The sequence below is a fragment of the Schistocerca piceifrons genome, chromosome 2 (genome assembly GCF_021461385.2).
Source record: "Schistocerca piceifrons isolate TAMUIC-IGC-003096 chromosome 2, iqSchPice1.1, whole genome shotgun sequence".
In the NCBI taxonomy this organism is placed as follows: Eukaryota; Metazoa; Arthropoda; class Insecta; order Orthoptera; family Acrididae; genus Schistocerca; species Schistocerca piceifrons.
The window spans coordinates 594,918,629-594,938,696 of NC_060139.1; positions in this window are offsets into that span (position 1 = coordinate 594,918,629).

Sequence of the window (20,068 nt, forward strand, 5' to 3'; positions counted from 1 at the left end):
GCTGTTCCCACAGTGGTGCACAGGAGTAAGTCAGAGCCTGCACATTTAAGCAGAAGAAAAACTGAGCGGTAAATCTGACGTCGGTGGTAGCTGTGTGACCGCCGGCAGCCACTGGCGCCGACGGCAATTATACCGGCGCGGTCAAAGTAGTGGCGCATTTGACCAAATGCACGCTTACACACGTAGCGGTTTTTCTACCGTCGACAGCTGTTTTGTTCAGTGTGAATAGAGTCGAGTCGTGGTGTTCACAGTTGTTAACTGGTTTCTTCTTTCAGACATGAGTAATCTAGACATAGATAATGAATTCTTCCACTACAATGAAAATCAATTTCTAATACTATATTGTGAACTAATGTGTGTTTGTTTATTTAGAGTTTTGGTAATGTAGATATTTTGTATCTTTCTTCGGAATTTTATCATTAAATACCGTTACTTTAAAACTAGTTTGAAAATGATTATCCCAAACTTACCTCAGTGTTATAGCCAGCATTTCTACAGTCTGAATACAATTCCTCATTTTGGTATTTTTCCGCTGAATAGTATCTTTCAGCAGCCCCTGGAGCCTGTCAAAGGCAGACACCGACATTCTGAATTTCGTGTCATCCTGCCTCAACTCTTCAAACAACGTGTAGAAAGCTCCAGCCCCCCTTCTTCTTTCATTAATTGGATGCACCCAAATTAATCGATTATTTCTTCTCCTTTCCATTCGTCGACGTAATAACAATAAACTTATAATTCGCACGCTGTTCATTTCAGACGTTACCGTGTGCTTAAAAGCAACAAATACTTCAAATAAAATATTAAACTTGTGTGAACTGGTTTGATCATGAACGAGCACTACCAGTAAAAAACTGCCTGACTCGTTTAGATGCCCAAGCGCACCGCAAAGCGAATAGCCTGCAACACAGTAAGCTGCTGTCGACGGAGATTTTACCGCCGTGTGTGTAAACGCTAGAGTTCTGCAAGCGGCGACGGTCAACTAACCGCGGCGGAAAAAATCCGCCGTGTGTGCAACCGGCCTAACGTTCCGCCGACTTGCGTCCGGTGCGAAGTCCCGCACGTCGTCAGCTGGCGCGGTTGCCCGGCTTTCTCAAGCCGCAACCGTGCCGAACGCGGCGAGGCGGCCGCACCGACGCAGCGGGGGAAGAGAAGACGACGTCGGAAACGAAGTAGGGCGCAGACCAGCCCGGCGCAGCTGAGGGACGACGCAGTAGCAGCTCCACCTGCCAGGGGCGGGGACGACCGCCCAGAAACGGGTGGTCGGGACGCAGCTCGCGCCCCCGAGAAGAACTGTGGCCTCGAGCTCGGCACCGCCGTGAAGGAGGCCACTGCAGCCCTCAAAGCCGTCATGGTGGCAGAGAGGGCTGCCTCTGCAGCCGCCGTGGCTGCAGAGAAGGAAGAGGCCTTGAGGCAACTGCGTGCAGTCTTCGCCCAACTCTCCTGCGACTTCGCAGAAGGACGTTCGCGCGCCTGTCCCAGCGGCTGCCCCAGCAGCACCGCAGGCGAAAGGTGCAAAGAAGGCAACCGCCGCCCCAGCGGTATCGACGGCGACGCCGACCGCCGCGGGGGCGGTCCCCGCAAGGGGACGAGAAGTCAAATAGGCAGCGTTCATCACGCAAGCGCGAGCGAACGGCACGCATTTCACCGACGCTGAAGCGGCGCAGCTCACTGAACAAGCGGAGCAACTCGAGGCTACGATACAGCAGAGTTGCGCCGTGCAGTAGACGAGGATGCCGTTCAGCACAAGCCTGGTGAAGCTGTGCCAAGTCACTGACGACACAGCGCAGCAGAGGGCGTAATGGCAACGCGCGCGTTGCCGCACTGAATTCTTCTGTTACAGGGACGAAGCCAAGGAGACACCACACGAGCCCAGCACACGCATACTACAGCACCCGAGCTGCAGCACCGTCTAGGACTGATCTCTTATGACGAAACTTGGCACGACACGGTATCCGATCGCATGATATGCGCTTCTAACATAACCTACTCTTGCATGACCTATCGCAGTCAGCAAGACACCCGCTACTGCTCTTAGTACCCGACCTAACTATCGCATAGGTTTTTTTCCCTTGACGCTTGCCTCGGCACTTTTTTCCCTCTGCCCTTAAAACCGCTACCCTTCGTTCGACTTTCGATCTAATCCATCTCCAGATGAGCGCGTATAAATGGCTAACCTTAGCCAGACGTGCGCAAACATCGCAGTACCCACATCCTGCGACACCTCACTTTTAGTTAACACCAACCCTTATGCAGAGATGGCAGTAGACCTTTTGTGTTGGCCATCATGCCGGTGTGGGCGTGGAGGGACTCCACCTCTTAATAAAAATAAAAAAAGTCGTGTCTCCTGCCACCACAGCCCTACTCGGCATGATGGCTGATGGGAGTAACTAGGATCGTTTGAATAAAAGTATCATCGCCAATCACAACCATTACCAAACCGTCTCTGCTGCGCGCATTCATTTTCGTGACTGTGATCGTCGTGACACCTCTGTCGAACCGTGCTTAGGGTGTTTCGTCGTTTGGCAATTTGTAGCGCTAGTTGATATCATCACTCACTCTGCATTCCTCAAATGTCTTTGGCTAGCACCAATTGACGGATTTTTCATGCTCAGCAGAACCCGCTTCGAGAATTTATTCTCATTGTCAGCTGCAGTATTTACGTATGTATTTTTTTTGTGATGTTATACAAACAAACAATGTAATAGTTTGCGTCTGTACGATTTTCGTCGTAACTGAGGAGGCACAGTACGTGATAACCTCAAAAAGATGGCTACAGTGCAAGAGATGCAGAACAACACACAAAATAATTAAATTCTCGAAAAGCTTTGTGCTAAGCATGAAAAAATGCGTAACTGATGCAGTGTTACATTATTTAAACAATGAATGACAGCTGCAGGCTCTCCAAAAACATCGATTATGACGTATGGAATTCAGTCAAACGTTTCTACTTCCTGGACACTTACCAGTTACAATTACATAAGTGGTTTTTATTAGATAATAAACAATTCCATGGCAAGTATTTTGACGCCTATTTTGTAAATATATCATACGCGGAAATGCAGAGGGGTATCCTAAATGTAACTTTTACAGCTTAAAACGTTATTTCCACGCATTTCACATTTACCCGCATTTTACATCATTTTTTTGAAGTCCCTTGAAAAATGTAAAAGCGGGGTTTAACTGTGATTCTAAAACATGGAAAGAGCTTAACCAAAGAATATTAGATCATGAAAAGAATTGTCATCATATTAAATCATTTGAAAATTGGAAAGAGTTTGAAATGCTACTACAGAAATGTGAAACAATAGATGACTCTATTCATTTAGAACAATGCAAGTCATTTGATGAATGGAAACTTACATTAACTGGAATTCGTGACTAAGGGGTATTGTATTTAGCCAGACAATCCTTATCCTTGACTGGTCAGTCAGAAGATATTCGTGGAAGTGATAACTTTGAAAATTTCTTGAAGCTTTCGAGGTACTTACCAAACATGAATCAGATGTGAACCACCATCTTCACAAATTTCAGGAAATAGACAGCTGTGTTATGTCTTATCTTTCTCCTTGAAGCCAAAATGAATTCATCAGACTCCATGGTTGATCATTTCACAACAGAAATATTAAAGAAAATTTCTAATGCTAAGTATTTCTCCATATGTTTGATAATACACCAGACACATAACATACTGACCAAGTGTCTCAAGTATTTGTAATGTATGTACTGAAGGTTCAGAAGTCATAGTACAGGATTCTTTATTGACTTCACTCTATTAACTTTGGAAATCAGCTAATGAAATTACCAAACAAATTTATGACACGTTGCAAGGAGATAATCTAAAACGGGAGTACTACTATGAACAAGGATATGAAAATGCTATGACCATGGTTGGACATATTAGTGGTTTTCTGAGACATATGTTGGATATAATCCCAAAAGCAGTGTTTGTGTGATCTAACAATCACTCAGTTATGTTTAAGCACATGCACCTACTGTTGGAACAAAATCAATGACTGTTTTGGCACTGTGCAAAATGAGTATACATTTTTCTTCAGCTCTACGCATCAACTGGATGTTCTTAAACAACACATTACAATTAATGTGCAGTTTTATCACACAAGGTGGAGTTCAGTGCAAGAATCTATACACATGCTCGCTGAGCAGACTGAAAATGAAACAGAAGCTTTGGTAGCCATGAGGTATGGATCAGAAGAAACCTCAGAAACCAAAGGAGATGCTGGCACTTGATTGGTTTACAAGATGACCTGTCCTTTCTTTGCATTGCTCTACATGTAGGGCGCAGTGCGGCGCGGCAAGTTACTTTTTACCGCCCTGCCAATGTCCAGCAGTGTTCATTTGTCTAGCTAAAAGCTGTAGCAGAAAATACTAGACCACTACTGTCTACTGCAGGTAGCAACATACATAGAATTGTCCGTTAAATGGGATGTTGCCAGCTACTGAAATAAAAGTTTTAACTTGGCAACGTAAATTTTCAGGTGTATTTTTACGATAAAGATCACAGTTAATACTGCCAAGTCCGTACTAACGTAAGTGTCAATACAATGTAAAGCTCCCACACACACCACAATCACACACGTAGCCAATTTATGGCATTTACATCCGTTACCGAAGTTAATAGAGTTCACTAGATCGTTTAGTTACAAAAATGCTCGCTCAAATGTTGTGCACTCTGCTCTACACGTAATACCTGTTACAGTCTTAGATCGCACAACACGCCACGCGGTTTTAGCTAACAGTCAAAAGCAATAATTCTGATATTCCGTACGAAATTCCACACGACTTCCACTATACCGTTCACTTAAATACGCGTTGTACTACTTTGCGAACTCGTAATTAGCAATTTTCCGCGATTTTATAGTACTTTCGTCGGAGCTGCTTTCAATGAGATGTTACTAGTTCGAACCCTCAGCCCTTTTTTACCTAGATCACATCAAAGGCTTTGTTCCCAGCATAGATTGGCGCAAGCCTGCATTTTTCTGATATCACAAACAGCAAATAAGGTTGCAGTATTATCCCGCGCTAACCCGCACTGCCGGCCGGTGTGGCCGTGCGGTGAAAGGCGCTTCAATCTGGAACTGCGTGACCGCTACGCTACGGTCGCAGGTTCGAATCCTGCCTCGGGCATGGATGTGTGTGATGTCCTTAGGTTAGTTAGGTTTAACAAGTTCTAGGCGACTGATGACCTCAGAAGTTAAGTTGCATAGTGCTCAGAGCCATTTAACCCGCACTTTACTTCAATGACCAATCATAGTAAAACGTTTTTTTCTATGGCAATTGCTAAATAAATTAATTTAGAAAGGTATCAAATATAAAATTACTCCTTCTGAAATTACCCATTAACTTGTGTTATACTCACGATTTATTAGTACCATAAACTGACCGCACATTTTATTATAGAAAATCCCCTGTATAGTTTAACTGGTACTTCGTGAATAAACAAAACAATTTTCATTTACTTCTGTTCTTCTTTACTCATACAACACTCACACTGCTAATTACTACACACATAATACAATTATAATTATGCAAATACATTAAATATTAATCAAACATTACTTCACAACATTGTTTTGACTACGACTGCTAGCACTGTCCGTCAACTGCTGACCTCTGTCGCCTACTAGTACAACTACGTGCTTCTCTGTAACTCACAAGGGAACCTCCCCATCGCACCCCCCTCAGATTTAATTATAAGTTGGCACAGTGGATAGGCCTTGAATAACTGAACACAGATCAATCGAGAAAACAGGAAGAAGTTGTGTGGAACTATGAGAAAAATAAGCAAAATATACAAACTGAGTAGTCCATGGACAACATAGGCAACAACAAGGATAACGTGAGCATAGGTGAGCAGTGGTCCAGTGGTTAGCGTGAGCAGCTGCGGAACGAGAGGTCCTTGGTTCAAGTTTTCCTTCGAGCGTAAAATTTTATTTTTTATTTTCAGACAATTATCAAAGTTCAGGCACTCACACATAATCAACTTCGCTCTCCAAAATTCCAGGACATGTTCAGATTTGCTTGGACATATGCAGGAATTGACGGTCTACACACGGAAAAATTTGAAAACGTCAGAAACATATGTTTTGACAGAGCACAGGGAAAAGTGTGCAACTGTGAAACTGTTGGATTCATTTGTTGCAGTTTATGTGACAGACTTATGTTTTCATCAATTTTTTGCGAGTAATTCTCACATCCACAAGAAAACCCAAATCGGGCAATGTAGAAGAATCTTTTTACCCATTCGCCAAGTGTACAAGTTAGGTGGGTGGACAACATATTCCTATCATGTGACGTACATGCCCTCACCAGTGTCGTATAGAATATATCAGACGTGTTTTCCTGTGGAGGAATCGGTTGACCTATGACCTTGCGATCAAATGTTTTCGGTTTCCATTGGAGAGGCACGTCCTTTCGTCTACTAATCGCACGGTTTTGCGGTGCGGTCGCAAAACACAGACACTAAACTTATTACAGTGAACAGAGACGTCAATGAACGAATGGACAGATCATAACTTTGTGAAAATAAAGAATGTAAAATTTTCACTAGAGCGAAGACTTGAACGAAGGATCTCTCGTTCCGCAGCTGCTCACGCTAACCACGGGACCACGGCACTCCTGAACTTTCACTATCCTAGATGTTGCCTATCGTGCACATGGACTACTCAGTTTGTATATTTTGCTAATTTTTTTTCATAGTTCCATACAACTTCTTCCTGTTTTCTCGATTTATCTGTGTTCAGTTATTCAAGGCCTATCCACTGTGCCAACTTATAACTAAATCTGAGGGGGGTGCGATGGGGAGGTTCCCTTGTCAGGTCCATGTCAGCTGGTGACATCTGTCGATGACTCATGCCTATAACGATATCGTCCTAACAAGTGACAGGAGCGATGCGAAGGCGCTGCGCCTCAGCAGTGCTTATTGAAGTGAATGACACTCAGATATACCAAAAACAAAGAGGACTTGAACTCGATCAATGCAATCACGAGCTGAAAGTACTGACTCTATTTTGTGAGAAAAAGTGGGATTCTCTAGTGACAAAAACAGCTGAGAGAGCCATGGACATAAGCTATGTAGCTGATAGTTCACACAAAATAAGACACTGAAGGCAAAAGAAAATATCTGGTGAGAAAAGTACCAATTCTCACTTAAATTTAATTCAGGAAACTTGTCAGGAACAGCTTGCGGCAGCAGATAAGCTATCTTCAGAATTTTAAAAAAAAAACGTATGTTACAAATGAATATATGAAGGCGTGCTGAAAAGTAAATGTAAAACTTACAGCTTTTTAAATAAAATTAACATTATTAGCATTCTACATCTTTATTGTTCACATCTACGTATTTGCAGGTCTCTGCTGCTAGAGGGCTCCAAATTTTAGTGTTTAGCATGATGGTGTGAAGCATAACTATGTCAGTGTATGAGAAACAGCTTTCTGTAATTTAGTTTCAAATTCAAAGAGATCATCTTCACATGGAGCATCCTCTCCTTCAGTGTGACAATGCTAGACCACACACCAGCACTGCGACATCTGCAACAATCTGATGGCTTGGTTTCATTGTTATCAATCGTTCTCCATACAGTCCCAACATGGCCCCATTGATGTTTAATTTTTTCCCAAAACTAGGACTTAACATTGATAGTGTGAAGCAATGCAAGCAAAGATGAAGTTGTGGATATGTAAAAAATGTCACACTGGTGGATTCTTGATGGGAGAAATGTGTTCATCACTGAGGTGAATACACTGAGAAATAAACATTGCAGCATGAAGAATAAAGATGTAGAATAATAATAGAATTTGTTTTATTTAAAAAGCCTTACTAGTTTCCACATAAAAAATTAGGAGGCATTACTTTCCGGCATACCCTCGCACTTCATATACATTCAAAACATTTAGCATTTATTTGAAAAATATTCCAAATTGGATGCTTCAGTTATGATTGCTGGAGTATGTTGTATCAGATGCCATGTTTCCTTAGTTAAAGAAGTTAATCCAAAAGAGAACATTTTTGCATGGACAACTTTAGAATAATTAAGCTGGTAATGAAGTGAAAGATGCAAGAGAGTTTAACTAAGATTGTTGCAGCACTAATAATTGTTTTAACAATTACTGTGTCAAATGCTACTTGTGAAAGAAGCTTTTCCAAATTAAAACTAATAAAGACCATTCAAATATCAACTATGAGTAACCTTGCAATTTTATGAACCGAAAGAAAAATAAATGTAAAATTTAACCATGTCATTGAATAATTTACAAGAATAAATACACAGGATTTTATATAAATGTCATTTATACACTTAAATATCTAATGTTTCATGTTTTCTGTTTCCTTAATGTATTATACTTGTACTGGTATTATAAACTGTAATAGACTTAAAGTAAATATTAAAATCCATGGAGTATTAAAATCCATGGAGAAGAAATAAAAACTTTGAGATTTGCCAATGACATTGTAATTCTGTCAGAGACAGCAAAGGACTTGGAAGAGCAGTTGAATGAAATGGACAGTGTCATGAAAGGAGGGTATAAGATGAACATCAACAAAAGCAAAACGATGATAATGGAATGTAGTCGAATTAAGTCGGGTGATGCTGAGGGAATTAGATTAAGAAATGAGACACTTAAAGTAGTAAAGGAGTTTTGCTATTTGGGGAGCAAAATAACAGATAATGGTCGAAGTAGAGAGGATATCAAATTAGACTGGCAATGGGAAGGAAAGTGTTTCTGAAGAAGAGAAATTTTTTAACATTGAGTATAGATTTAAGTGTCAGGAAGTCGATTCTGAAAGTATTTGTATGGAGCGTAGCCATGTATGGAAGTGAAACATGGACGATAACTAGTTTGGACAAGAAGAGAATAGAAGCTTTCGAAATGTGATGCTACAGAAGAATGCTGAAGATTAGATGGGTAGATCATATAACTAATGAGGAGGTATTGAATAGGATTGGGGAGAAGAGAAGTTTATGGCACAACTTGATTAGAAGAAGGGATCGGTTGGTAGGACATGTTCTGAGGCATCAAGGGATCACCAATTTAGTATTGGAGGGCAGTGTGGAGAGTAAAAATCATAGAGGGAGACCAAGAGATGAATACACTAAACAGATTCAGAAGGATGTAGGTTGCAGTAGGTACTGGGAGATGAAGAAGCTTCCACAGGATAGAGTAGCATGGACAGTTGCATCAAACCAGTCTTAGGACTGAAAACCACAACTACAACAACATTAATGACTTCAGAAAAGTAATTTGATTTTGTAATTATAATTATATATTTATAAAATATACAATTTAAAACATGAATTTGTAACACCTGTGTTGTGGTAATTAGATAACATACGACATTATCTTATCTTCTGTATCATAAGAACAGCTGTTTTAATAACTGTGTATCATAAAAACAGCTGACAAAACACACATTTGTTTAAAAAACTTTGCCATCATACAGTGGACAAAATAAGGTTGCAATAAATCCTCGTTTTCAACTGATAATCCAACATGTGCTGTTTCTGGTTTTGTTCTAAGCCATGAAAATAGGAATTTGATGGATATGGAACTGCTTTGTGTTAAAATCTTTTACTGGAGTAATGAATTACTAGTTAAGGTTATCTTTCCAAATTAACTTTGCTTTAACTGTAAGATGTAATTGTGTACTCTTCACCATACATTCCTAAGTATTTCAGTATGTTATATTTGGAATCACTGCTATCCCATGAGGCAATTTCAGATGTTTTTGCCTTTATATGAAGTCTAGTCTTGCACTTGCACTCTTTTAACTGGCAACCAGTGAAAAGTTCGTTAAATTTTTCTGTAGCAAAGTTACTTATAACTGTTCAGGCAACCTGACTGCCATAGTCCATTCTGCCAATTGCAGTGGACTGTGGCCTCTCACCAAACATTGGTTATTTTTGTCCTTCCCTTTTTGTATCTTACCATCTGATAAGCTATAGAAGTTATCCTATAATTCTTTCTTTCATTGATGGAGGATAGTTTTGACTAAACCCTCCCAACACTACTGATTTCCTGTTTCATCTTTCCGTCCAAAATTTTGAGCTATTGCTCCTTCCTTGTTGCGTTGTCCAACTAGCACTCATCTCTTGAGGCCTTGCTGTACAGTGTGATCTTTTTCCTGTTGTGCCCCATCAGCCTCATTAATCTGTATTTCTTTCAATTCTGTATGTAGCCTGCAAAGTTTTCCATTTCATCTCTGTATTTTGATCTCATTGTCTAGAATATGATTAGTGTGTTCTGAATTTGGTCCTTTGCCAGAAAATTTCATATTTCCTTTTAGAGAGAACCACAATACTTAGGAGACCAAAATTTTGTTAATGGAAATCTTCAATCAGGAAAATGTTGTGGGTAACCAGTAAGAAGTTAAACTTAACATTCTGGATTATGTTTATCTTGGGATCTGTCTTGCAACCTCTTTTTAATTTTAAAAGCAGAACTATCCCTTCATAAGACAGGTTCTGCTTATTTTTATGAGTTGTTGCTGTACTTAACCATTACCTGATGATACATGAACCTAGCACTTTCCATTGTAAGTTAATATCATGTAAAAGGTTTTATGACATTTAATTATGTTAAAATATAAGTTCCTGGCATTCTAAGGAAATCATCCACTTGCCTGTATCCATTAATGAGAAACATTTCAGTTATTCTGAATGTAAAAATTCTATAAGAAAAGATTTTGTGCTTCTCTATTTTGACATGGGTCAATATATCCAAGATTTGGGTTATGTGTTTTGTGGTACACCATCCCTTTGACTTCCGAACTGAGTTCTGTATTTCTATTGAAATTGTGTATTAATGTTTGCCAAACAACACAAACAATGACACCTTTTTAGGGGCACCCGTAAATCATTAAAAGATCAGTGCTGTGTCAGTTCAGCCAGTATCTACTCTTTTTTGTCACACCGAGTTTAGCATTTGAACAATAAACAATTAAGAGAAATGTTTGACCTAACAGAATTCATCATAAATCATTCAATTTTTTGAAGCCTTCTGCCATGACTTTAACTTCATCAATCTTAAAATCTGAGAAAACTGCAACTTGTAAGGATAAACAAGTTTTATGGTGAAATGTAATGCTTTGTTCAGAACAGTTATGATTTTGACAATGATTATTTCAGTTACTATTAACAATCTGATTTACTAAGGATATTGGGTCCTCACAGGAAACCTGAACATTTGATATTTTTTGTCATTTACTTATCTGGCAAATTTGAAAGACAACTATATGTAAGCCCCTTGAAATTCTGAAGGTAGCAGGGGTAAAATACAGGAAGCAAAAAGCTGTTTACAACTTGTACAGAAAGCGGAAGGCACTTATAAGAGTCGAGGAGCATGACAGGGAAGCAGGGAATAAGACCAGGTTGTAGCCCAGCCCTGAAGTTATTCAATCTGCACATTCAGCAAGCATTAAAAGAAACCAAAGAAAAAACTGGAGTATGAATTAAAGTTAACAGAGAAGAAATAAAAAAATTTAGGTTTGCAGATGGCATTGTAACTCTGTCAAGTGACAGCAAAGAACTTGGTAGAGCAATTGAATGCAATGAACAGTGCCTTGCATGGAGGATATAAGATGAAGTTCAACAAAAGCAAAAGAAGGATATTCAAATGTAGTGTAATGAAATCAAGTGATTCTGTAAAACGAGCCGCATGGGATTAGCCAAGTGGTCTAAGGTGCTGCAGTCATGGACTGTGTGGCTGGTCCTTGCGGAGGTTTGAGTCCTCCCTCAGGCTTGGGTATGTGTGTTTGTCCTTAGGATAATTTAGGTTAAGTAGTGTGTAAGCTTAGAGACTGATGACCTTAGCAGTTAAGTTCCATAAGATTTCACACACATTTAAACATTTGTAAAACAAGACACTGAAAATAGTGGACAAATTTTGTTATTTCGGCAGCAAAAAAGTGACATTGGCCAAAGCAGGGAGGATGTAAAATGTAGACTGGCAGTTGCAAGACAAGCATTTCTGGAGAAGAACAATTTCTTAACATTAAATATAGATTTGAGTATTAGGAAGTCTTTTAGAAAGTATTTGTCTGGAGTGTAGCCATGTATGGAAGCGAAACATAGATGATAAACAGTTTAGAGAAAGAGAATTGAGGCTTTTGACATGTGGTGCTGCAGATGAATGTTGAAGTTTGAATGGATAGATCACATAACTAATGGGGAGAAAAGGAATTTATGGTGGAACCCAACTAGGAGAAGGGATTGGTTGGTACAACACATTCTGAAATGTCAAGAGGTCACCAATTTAGTATTGACAGGTAAAAATCATAGAGGGAGACCAAGAGATAAATACATTAAGGAGATTCACAAGGATGTGGGTTGCAGTAGTCACTCGGAGACACAGAGGCTTGCAGAGGATGGAGTACATGGACAGCAGTATCAAACCAGTCTTCTGACAGAAGAACACAACAACAACAACGACAACATGCCACTGCAGGATTATTTTTCAACAAATACAGACATGCCTGTTCTCTATCATTTGGTAAAGATGTCATAATAAGATTAACTTTACTTAGCCATTACTACTGTTATTTTCTGTTTTAATTATTAGATGTCCTCACTACTTCTCATCTTCCAACCATCTGTAATTTGTTTTGCATCCACTAGTTTCCCAACAATTCATCATTCTCTATTCTGTAAAGCTTATACTTTACTGTTAAATGTTCACATGCTAATAAACATTCAGGTCTTGTTGTTGTAGTATTCAGTCAAAAGACTGGTTTGATGCAGCTCTCCATCCTGTGCAAGCCTTTTCTCCAAATAAATACTGCAGCCTAAATTTCTGAATCTGATTACTGTATTAATCTCTTGATCTCCCTCCACACTGTCCTCCAGTACTAAATTGGTGATTACTTGATGTCTCAGAATGTGTCCTATCAACCGATCCCTTCTTCTAGTCAGGTTGTGCCACAAATTTCTTATCTCTCCAGTTCTGTTCAGTACCTCCTCACTAGTTACAAGATCTACCCATCTAATCATCTGCATTCTTCAGTAGTACCGTATTTCAAAAGCTTCTATTCACTTCTTGCCTAAACTGTTTATCATCCATTTTTCACTTCCATACGTGAGTACAATACATACAAATACTTCCAGACAAGACTTCCTGACACTTAAATCTGTATTCAATCTTAACAAATTTCTCTTCTTCAGAAATGCTTTCCTTGCCATTGTCAGTCTACATTTTACATCCTTGCTACTTTTGTCATTATTATTTATTTTGCTGCCCAAACAGCACAACTCATCTGCTACTTTAAGTATCTTGTTTCCTAATCTAATTCCCTCAGCAACACCTGATTTAATACAATTACATTTCATTATTCTTATTTTGCTTTTGTTTGTTTGTTTATGTTTTTCTTATAGCCTGCTTTCAACACACTGTCCATTCCATTCAACTGCTCTTGCAAGTCCTTTTGCTGTCTCTGACAGAATTACAGTGTCATCAGCAAACTTGATTTATTTCTTCTCCCTGGACTTTAATTCCCCAAATTTTTCTTTGATTCCCTTTACTGTTTGTTCAATGTGCAGACTGAATAACATTGAGGATTGGCTACATTATTGTCTCTCTCCTTTCTCAACCACTGCTACCCTTTCATGCCCCTTGACTCCTATAACTGCTGTCTGGTTTCTATACAAGTTGTAAATAGCCCTTTGCTCCTTGTAATTTACCACTGCTATCTTCAGAATTTCAAAGAGTGTTTTCCAGTCAATACTGGCAAAAGCTTACTCTAAGTCTACAAATGCTGTAAACTTAGGTTTCCCTTTCCTTAACCTATCTTCTAAGAGAAATCTTAGGATTGGTATTGCCTTGCATATTCCCACATTTCTCCTGAATCCAAAATGATCTTCCCTGAGGCCAGCTTCTACGTCTTTTCTCAATCTTCTGTAAAGAATTTGTGTCAGTATTTTGCTGCCATGACTTATTAAACTGACAGTTTGGTAATATTCACACCTGTCAGCACCCACTTTCTTTGGAACTGGAATTACTATATTCCTCTTGAAGTCTGAAGATATGTTGGCTGTCTTATATATCTTGCACACCAGATGGAAGAGTTTTGTCATGACTGGTTCTCTCAAGGCTATCAGTAGTTCACGCAATGTCATCTACTCCCAGGGCCTTGTTTCAGCTTAGGGCTTTGAGTGCTCTGTCAAACTGGCAATATCGTGTCTCCTGTCTCATCTCATCTAAATGATGTCTCACACCCTCCAGAAGAAACTTCCATTTAGTTTCTTTAGATCAACAAATTCAAGCACATTTCTGTATCACTTTGCTTGAAACTGTCACCTCATTAATAGCTGACTTCTGCATAAGTCTGTTATATACAAGGTGTGGCAGCATTCATAGTAGGATATTAAAAACACACCCTCAGGCAGTAACTGTAATTTATTTATTACCTCTTATGTCAATTAATAGTTAAAGGTATGCCATTTACTAATGTGTAAGTCATTGTCCACTGCGTGGATTACTTTTTGAATATGACTCCAATAAATGATGCCCCGTCTGCACAACACATTCATCTAGGCGGTGGAAACTTTCTATAACTTGGCGTAATGTATTCCCTGGGACATTGCCGACGGCAGTTCTGATGCGATCCTTCAACTCAGGAATGGTGGCACAATGTTTTCGGAACACTTTTTGCTTCAGGTAGTCACAAAGGAAAAAGCCTGCGCATGAAAGGTCAGGTGAGCGAGGTGGCCAGGAAATATAACCAAAATGGAAAATTACTCTACTGGGAAACGTCTGTCGCAAGAAATCCTTGCAAATTCTGGCCACCACATTCCTGAGTTGAAGGATTGCATCAGAATTGCCATCGGCAATGCCCCAGGAAATACATTACGCCGAGTCAAGGAAAGCTTCCAACGCCACATAGATGAATGTGTTGTGCAGGCGGGGCATCATTTGACAGGAGTAACATTCATTAGGCAGGGAAATTGATGTGAGGAAAGTCACCGCAGAACGGTTTTGAAGTGCCATTGCCTGATCAGCTGCACATCTAGCACCAGCTGTTGGTTTGTAGCATGGATGCAGATATTTCTAGAATAAAAGTTAATTGAACACAGCTGATAAATTGGAGGTGCCGGCAGAACATGGAGCTTGCATTATAGCATACCATTATACTACACTGTGTGATCAAAAGTATCTGGACACCCCCAAAAACATACGTTTTTCATATTAGGTGCACTGTGCTGCCGCCTACTGCCAGGTACTCCATATCAGTGACCTCAATACTCATTAGACGTTGTCAGAGAGTAGAATGCGGCACTCTGCGGAACTAACGGACTTCGAACATGGTCAGGTGATTGGGTGTCACTTGTGTCATACGTCTGTACGCGAGATTTCCACACTCCTAAACATCCCTAGGTCCACTGTTTCCAGTGTGATAGTGAAGTGGATACGTGAAGGGACATGTACAGCACAAAAGCGTACAGGCCAACCTCGTCTGTTGACTGACTAAGATCACCAACAGATGAAGAGGGCTGTAATGTGTAATAGGCAGACATCTATCCAGACTATTACACAGAAATTCTAAACTGCATCAGGATTGACTGCAAGTACTATGACAGTTAGGCAGCAGGTGAGGAAACTTGGATATCATGGTTGAGCGGCTGCTCATGAACCACACAACACCGGTAAATGCCAAATGACACCTCGCTTGATGTAAGGAGAATAAACATTGGACAACTGAACAGTGGAAAAACGTGTGGAGTGACGAATCACAGTACACAATGTGGTGATCCAAAGGCAGGCTGTGGGTATGGTGAATGCCCGGTGAAAGTCATCTGTCTGCATGTGTAGGGCCAACAGTAAAATTCGGAGGCAGTGGTGTTATGGTGTGGTCGTGGTTCTGATGGAGGGGGCTTCCATCCCTTGTTGTTTTGTATGGCACTATCACAGCACAGGCCTATATTTCCGTTTTAAGCATCTTCTTGCTTCCCACTGTTGAAGAGAAATTTGGAGATGGCAGCTGCATCTTTCGACCCGATCAGGCACCTGTTCATAATGCAAGATTTCAGGTTTCGATGGGAATTTGTAGCTTCATCGTGGCCAGCCTATGACATTCTCCTGCTAGCTGTAACTTCACTGCATTACTCATAGGAAAGACACAGTCTCGACATGTAGTAACTACGCCAAGCCACTTCAGTTAATAAGCTAGCTATGAATGTTAAAGGTTCTTTTCAAGATTCTTACATCCTAAAAAAGCATGGAATGTGCCATATAAAGACATTTATGTAAGAGTAGGGGCCATGAATAATTAATTTAATTGCAAGTTAGCCTGTGGGAGATAGTTAAACATGCAGATATCCAACAAAGTACAGCAGGAATTCTTTCTTGACAAATGGATGTGTCTTTTAGCATAGGAATAGAGGGCTCAGCAGGGGTAGGGTGAGGGGAGAGTTGTGAAGAGATGCTCATGGGGTGGGTCTCCCCTGCCTGCCCTGACATTAACACCCTTAAGGTACGTTGTCCAAGACGCGACGCACACTAGCGACTGCGACGGGTCGCTACGTGACGTCAGAAGTTGTCCGCTGGCGCATGCGCAGTTCGAGTTTGGGATGCGACGCGCGACTGTTGCGGCAGCTGTCGCAGCACTGCACCAGTGAGCAGTGTTGGGACGGAAGTCGCACGACACAAAGACGTACGGCTGCGAGAAAGATGTCGAGCCAGTCAAGGAAAACTGAAATGAGCCACTCACAGGATGTGATGCTCTGTGAGCTGGTCTCGCAACAGCCTTGCCTTTACGATTTGAAGAACCCTAAATATAGAGACACTATGTTCAGAGACAGAATTTGGGAAGAAATTGGTGCACAGTTGAAACTGGCAGGTGAGTGAAATACAGTATATAATATTTTCCCATTAATGCAAATTTTTCAGGCCTGTTATGAAAATCAGTATAATCCATGCAGATGTAGAATTAGAATGATGAAAATGAACTTGAAGGTCAATTTTCGCATTACTCTTTTTTGTGACGATAAAAATTGAAAACGGCAAATACATTATAAAATGAACAATCTAAAGTACAACGAGAAAGTTACATTTTACAATACCTTCACTTTGAAAGTAAACGGTAGATTGGTGTCTTGATGATACCTTCTAGTTGTGAAAAACCACCACCAGATTGTTGTACAGCTTTCTGTAATCAATAGATGTTCGTTTTTGAGGAAGGCGTTTCTCAACAGATTGCGCAAACAGTATGCTGCAATAAGTAATTTGTCACATTCACTTCAATTCATTGGTAGAAGATGGTGCTCAAAAAACTTGTGCCAAAAGTGCACTACTGTTTTACAAGGCCCTTCTGGTCTGACACAGTTCACAATTGAAATTCGTCTTTTGTAAATCCTGGAGTCATCTTTTGAGTGCAGCTTGGCAAGATTAAATGTTGATGTCATCCATAACGATGTATGCTGTCAGAATACAAGAATATGGAAGTTCATTTCGATGGGAATAAAGATTCAGTCGGCTATGAAAGTTGGCTTAGCTTGTTCCAAAAGTTTCTGCATGGGAGGAACTGACAAGTATAATTTGGGGAAATTTTGTGAACAAGCACGGACATTATTTCTTCCACGCGCTTATTGTTAATAAACTTATCTTTCATTGGAATTTTAGGTGAAATGTGCAAAAACAGATGGAGGAATATTCGGGACTCGTATCAGAGAAATAAACGAGAAAGAAAGCTTGGAACAGGTTCAGATGCCTCAGCAAAACCAAGAAAATGGGTTCTGCTTGATCACTTGGCTTTAAGAAACCTACGTTTCGTGGCATTTTAAATGAAATTGTCAAGAGCATATGGAGAAATATTAGTAGCTCATACAGGAGGAATATGACATAAAATGGTTTCATTAGGTCCAACTGTGTCAGCGAAACAAAACAAATGCATTCTCTATCGTGTGATGACCACACGACTCTCGTTGCGCGTCGACAGAACTGGCGGCTAGTCGCGACGCTCCTGGAGATATATGAGCCCAAATCTCGGAAACGGAGATCGATATCAATCTGATCTCAACTTAAAAAATAATTTCGATGTGTTAGCTTCTTTTCATCGGCAACGATGTATGACCTAACGTGAACCATACGTAAAGTAGCCAGCGACCACATTTTTCACTGTACACAATTCAAATTTTATGCAGTAGGTTACTTGTAAATTAAGTATGAGGATAACTGTGACGAATATCGGAAAAATAGACACCTCATTATCAAGCTGTGATGTGAAACTGTAAGATACGCAAACATCAATTTTTTGTGCCTTTTACTTTCCTCACAATTGATAGAGAAGTAATATACAGCGAAAAAAACACGCAAAACCGGAAGAGATACTTTTCAATTTTTTAAAGTAAAAGGAGAATCTGTATCGAAAAACTAACTCTGGGAGCCGATGTAACTTTGTTGCATTAACATACAGTATTTTTTACAGCAAGAAAATCGGAATTCTTATTTTTCTTATGTATTTGAATCCGCCGCCGCCGACCGGAGCTTGGGAAACGGGGGCGACTCCAGTCGTGTTGTGGCCGTGTCGCCGTCTGCCAGGGTGGGGAAAGAGGAGGGGGCAGCGTCGCAGTCGCAGCCAACTGTCGCGTCTTGCACAACGTAACTTTAAACTAAAGTTCAAAGGTCATTCAGCACTTTGGTTTTGAGTGTAATAAATGTCAATGCGTCATAGCCAGTAGACAAAGTAGCCGTCCAGGTTTGCCCACCGACTCCTCCGCATATTCATCTGATGCCACAGTCAGACCAGTCACCACCTTGTAATGATATGCATTTTAGCACACACACACCACAGCAACATTCTATCTTCCAATGTTTGTTTGTCTCAGAGTGATGGTTAAAAGCATAGGAAACATGATCATGGGATTTTCATTAATACAGAGTGAGGCATAAAGGATGAATCATTTTCAAATGAACAATACATTGTTAGGAGTGCTTCAAAAAAATTTTTTTTAATTGCAGAATAACACTCAAATAATGCTGCCATTTAACAAAATTAATGCTTGAAAACAACATCCCCCAGGTGATGGCTGTTTTCAGCGACACACTTCTCAAGGCGCTCTCAGAAGTTGACTTCAACTCTCTGCAACATACCTCTGTCTATTTGGACGATTTCCACACGAACAGCTTCCTTAAATTCTTCAAGTGTATGTGGTTTATGCACGTACACACGTGATTTGAAGTAAACCCACAAAAAGTAGTCACACATGGATAGGTCATGGGAATGAGGAGGCCAATGAACGTCCCTGAAGCGGGAAATAGCTCTACCGTGAAAAACAGTCTTAATTGCTTCCATAGTCAATCTTGTCGTGTGAGCTGTAGCTCCATCTTGCTGAAAACACACTCGCCGGATAGGAATACGTTTTCTTCTTAATTCAGGTAGGAAGAATTGAGTGATCATCTCTCTATATCATTCAGAGGTTACGGTTACAGCGTTCCCGCTCTTGTCTTGGAAAAAGTGTGGACCAATAACATCTGTACCTGTCACAGCACACCAGTCAGTCACCTTGGGACTATGTAATGGTTTCTCATGCAGTAGTTTTGGGTTTTCACTAGCCCAATAATGACATTTCTGCTGATTTACCATTCCATTCAAATGGAAATGAGCTTCATCACTCATAAGCAAAATAATAATGTCATTTTGCTCAAATATGGCATACATTTCTTGGGCAAAATTTAGCTGCTTTTCATAATCTCTTGGGTTTAATTTTTGCACAGTGGCCATTTTGTAGGGATGAAATTTTAGGTTAGTATGCAAAAAACGCCTTATTGAGTGATTACTGAGGCGCAGTTCAGCCAGGTTTCTTCTAGCAGATCGACCAGGTATATGGAGTATGGCTTGCTGAACTCTTTCCACATTTTCTTGTGTTCGAACTGAACGAGGTTTTTTGTTCACAGCTGTTCTTTGTGTTCGGAATGATTCTACCCAATGTGAAATGGTGTTACAAGTGGGAACACTATCATGTCTACCGAGATTGTAATGGTGACGAAACTCACGCTGCACTACAACAATAGACTCACTATTGCACACAAAACTATCACAGCTAAACACACGATGTTGCAC